Source organism: Stenella coeruleoalba (assembly GCF_951394435.1).
Source record: "Stenella coeruleoalba genome assembly, chromosome: 2".
Taxonomy (NCBI): Eukaryota; Metazoa; Chordata; class Mammalia; order Artiodactyla; family Delphinidae; genus Stenella; species Stenella coeruleoalba.
The window spans coordinates 66,434,568-66,439,127 of NC_137147.1; the positions used below are offsets into that span (position 1 = coordinate 66,434,568).

Sequence of the window (4,560 nt, forward strand, 5' to 3'; positions counted from 1 at the left end):
ACAAGAGAAGACCCTACAATGAGAAGCCTGTGCACCGCAATGAAGAGTAGCCCCCACTTGACTCAACTAGAGAAAGCCCACGCGCAGCAACAAAGACCCAAGCAACCAAAAATAAATAAATTAATAATAAAAAAAATTGGGCTTCCCTCGTGGCGCAGTGGTTGGGAGTCCACCTGCTGATGCAGGGGACACGGGTTCGTGCCCCGGTCCGGGAGGATCCCGCGTGCCATGGAGCGGCTGGGCCCGTGAGCCATGGCCGCTGGGCCTGCGCGTCCGGAGCCTGTGCTCCCCGGCGGGAGGGGCCACAACGGTGATAGGCCCGCGTACCGCAAAAAAAATAAAAATAAAAAAAAAAACTGAAAAGGTGGGACTTCCCTGGTGGCGCAGTGGTTAAGAACCTGCCTGCCAATGCAAGGGACACGGGTTTGGTACAACTACTGGGCCCAAGAGCCACAACTACTGAAACCCATGTGCCTAGACCCCCTGCTCCGCGACAGGAGAAGTCACAGCAATGAGAAGCCCGCGCATGGAAACGAAGAGTAGCCTCTGCTCGCTGCAACTAGGGAAAGCCCACACGCAGCAATGAAGACCCAACACAGCCAAAAAATAAAAGAAACTGAAAAGGCAACACACAGGATTGGAGACTACATTTGCAAATTATATCTGACAAGGGACTTATATCCAGAATATTTAAAGAACTCATAACTCAACAATGAAAAAACCCAATCTTAAAATGCATGAAGAATCTGAACAGATTTTTTTCCAAAGAAGGCATATGAAGAGCAAATAAGCACATAAAAAATGCTCAACATCATTAGTCATTAGGAAAATGCACATAAAAATCACAATGAGATACTACTTCACACTCACTAGGATGGCTATTATTAAAAAAGACACTTTTGGCTGGAACTGCCATCTTCCAGTCATTCACCAAAATGACGAACACAAATGGAAAGAAGAGAAGCACCTTCTTTATGTTCTCTAGGCCTTTTCGAAAACATGTTGTTGGTCCTTTGGCCACATACATGCAAACCTACAAAAAAGGTGATATTGTAAACCTCAATGGAATGGGCACTATTCAAAGAGGAATGCCCCACAAATGTTACCAAGGCAAAACTAGAAGAGTCTACTATATTACCCAGCATGCTGTTGGCATTGTTGTAAACAAACGAGTTAAGGGCAAGAATCTTGCCAAGAGAATTAACGTATATACTGAATGTATTAAACATTCTTAAGAGCCAAGATAGCTTCCTGAAACATGTGAAGGAAAATAATCAGAAAAAGAAGGAAGCCAAAGACAGTGGTACTTGGATTCAACTAAAGCACCAGCCTGTTTCACCCAGAGAAGCAAACTTTGTAAAAACCAATGGAAAGGAGCCTGAACTGCTGAAACACATTCCCTATGAATTCACGGCATGAAAGGTATTAAAAAAAAATAAAAGGCCTTGGGACTGTTATAAAAACCACTGAACTGTACACTTTAAAAGCATTAATTGTATATGAATTATATTTCCACAAAGCTACTATTAAAAGTATATATATACATATATTTAATGTACACACATGTGTATATACAAAGTTTATATATTTAAATATATACATATATGTATATATGATATATATGATGCACACATCAGAAAAATTGAATATAAAACTAAAGAAAGTGAGTAATAAAAAAATCTTGAAATCATCTAATGATGATTTTCAAAGAAAAACTAGAACAGATATCATTTCCATGAAAGCTTGGTGGTTAATTTCCTTGGTCAAGGAGCTGCCTGCCTTAATCTCTAGATTACCTCAGCATATGCACATTCTCACATTAATAATACATATATACAGTCTGCAGGTATTATCAAGCCATTGGCATTTACCTAGTAAATCAAACATATTTCCTGGGCTCCAAGTTTATATTAAATTCTGATTTACCTTCCAAGGTGTTTTAGACAAGGATTCAGATAAGCTTTGGCAAATGACCTCGAGGGAAGTACTTTGGTTTTGAATGACCTAGATGGATTTTTCTGCTAAGGAGCTTTACTTGAATAACTGCTCACCTTTTTAACTCATCTGCTATGGCAGACACACTGATCTCTGAAAGTATAAGTTTAATCCTTAAGGCTGAAGGAAAGCAGCTAGTTTTCCTAGCTCAGATAATCAAAGTCTGGCCCTCAGGCTTCTTTAGTTAGCTGATAAAAAGGATAAAACGGACTCCTTGAATAACACATGAGCTGCGATGGTGTTGGGTAGATGAATTTTGGACTCTGGTGATGTAAGAAGTCCAAGAAAAGGGCTTAAGACTTGTTTACTGTCATTAATTTCATATTATTTAATACAATCACAATATATAATGTGTATGATTTTGTGTATGTATATATTTCTGTATAGGAAAAAAGGTCATGGAAGTGTTATCAAAATGTTAATAATAATGACCTCAAGGTGGTAGGTGATTATTATTGTTTTTTCTTTTTATTCTATTGGACTTCCCAAGTTTTACACTGTATATATGTATTACATTAAAAAATGTTTTTAATTGCAAAAGTGATTGTAAAAGAAATTCAAACACTAAAAAGAAATATAAAATAAAAATCGAAGTGCTCTCTCTTATTCCCTTTTTTCTGATTCACTTTTCAGAGGAAACCATTTAATAGTTTGATGTATCATTCATTCATTCATTTAGGTCACACTGCGCAGCATGCCAGATCTTAGTTCCCCAACCAGGAATCAAAACCTTGGCCCCCTGCAGCAGAAGCTCAGATTCTTAACCAATGGACCACCAGAGAAGTCCCTCTTATGTTATGTTTATTCATATTATATATAGAATTTAAAAATGGGATCTTAATGTTTATGATTCTGTAACTTTCTATTCTAATTTTAAATATTTTTCATTTTTCTAAGTCAATCTCCTTTTAAACATCTGCACAGGTTAAATGAATCTGGGCAGATTTGTTCACTTTGCTATTGATGGGACATGTAGGCAGTTTCCAATATTCAGTAAGTATAAAAATGCTGCAGTAAATATCCTGGTGTATTTATTTTTCTGCACTCGTGCTATAATTTCTATATGCTTAATGCCTCAAGGTGTATTTCTTTTTATCATGGTGTGTGTGTGTTGGGGGGGTTCATTTAGCCCAGTGAGAGAGAGAGAGCTTCTGCAGCCAGGCTTTCTGGATTCAAAATCCACCTTTGTTGTTTACCAGCTGTGTGATCTTACAGATTACTTAACTTTTATAGGCCTTCATTTCCCCATCTGTAAAATGGAGAAAATAACATTATCTCCCTTGTAGGGTTGTGAGGAGGATTAAATGAGTTAGTAATTACAAAGCACTTAAAAGGGTGCCTACACATAGTAAGCTCTGTATAAGTGTTTGTAAGTTAATTTTAAAAATATCTGTTCCTTTCATTATCCCCTATAATGTTACCTCTTTAATTTATTATATAACAAAAACATAAGAATAAACTTACTTGAACTATATTGAGTTTTAAAAAGCTTAAGTAAATAACTATAGCACTCTCTCCATAGATAAAAGGTTAAATGATACTGTAACTTAAAATTAAGAAACATTTCCATAAGATTATCTCAAAATGTCAGTATTGCTTCCTTTATCCTCTTAGACCTCCCATATATTTTTAAAAAATCATTTTTATTATGAGATTTTCAAATACACACAAAACTACAGACACTAGTATAATGAACCCCCATGTACTTATTACCCAGATTCAATAGTTATCCCCAGTGCATGGCCAATTATGTTTCATCTGTACTCTACCCACTATCCCCTCAAACTATTTTGTAGCAAATCCTAGTCATCATATCATTTTATCTGTAAATATTTTAGTATGCTTCTCTAAGCAATAAGGACTCTTTTTTTTGGTAATATAACCATTATATCATTATCACACATTAAAAACAATTAACAATAATCCCTTAATAGCAAATATATAGGAGAAACTTCAAATTTATACAATTATTATATGTTTTTCCCCAACACACTTTTTAAAATATCTAATAAGAAAATATAATTATTTATTTATTTATTTATTTTTTTTTTTTTTTTCCTTTTTTTTTTTTGGGTACGCGGGCCTCTCACTGTTGTGGCCTCTCCCGTCGCGGAGCACAGGCTCCGGACGCGCAGGCTCAGCGGCCATGGCTCAGCTGCTCCGCGGCATGTGGGATCCTCCCGGACCGGGACACAAACCTGCGTCCCCTGCATCGGCAGGCGGACTCCCAACCACTGCACCACCAGGGAAGCCCCCTATAATTCTTTTTTTAAAAATTAATTTATTAATTTATTTTTTTTGGCTGTTTTGTGTATTCGTTGCTGTGTGTGGGCTTTCTCTAGTTGTGGTGAGCGGGGGCTACTCTTCGTTGCAGTGCACGGGCTTCTTATTGCAGTGGCTTCTCTTGTTGCAGAGCACGAGCTCTAGGCGCGTGGGCTTCAGTAGTTGTGGCGCACAGGCTCAGCAGTTGTGGTATGTGGGCTCTAGAGTGCAGGCTCAGTAGTTGTGGCTCAAGGGCTTAGTCACTCTGAGGCATATGGGATCTTCCTGGACTAGGGATCGAAC

The 4,560-nt window shown here is 37.7% G+C and overlaps 1 pseudogene across 1 annotated transcript; it reads left to right on the plus strand.

The window, feature by feature from the left end:
- The first annotated feature begins 809 nt into the window (after positions 1-809).
- On the plus strand, positions 810-1,419 carry LOC307182018 (large ribosomal subunit protein eL21-like; annotated as a pseudogene). Its single transcript has one exon. The product of its transcript is annotated as a large ribosomal subunit protein eL21-like (transcript).
- Positions 1,420-4,560: the final 3,141 nt, after the last annotated feature.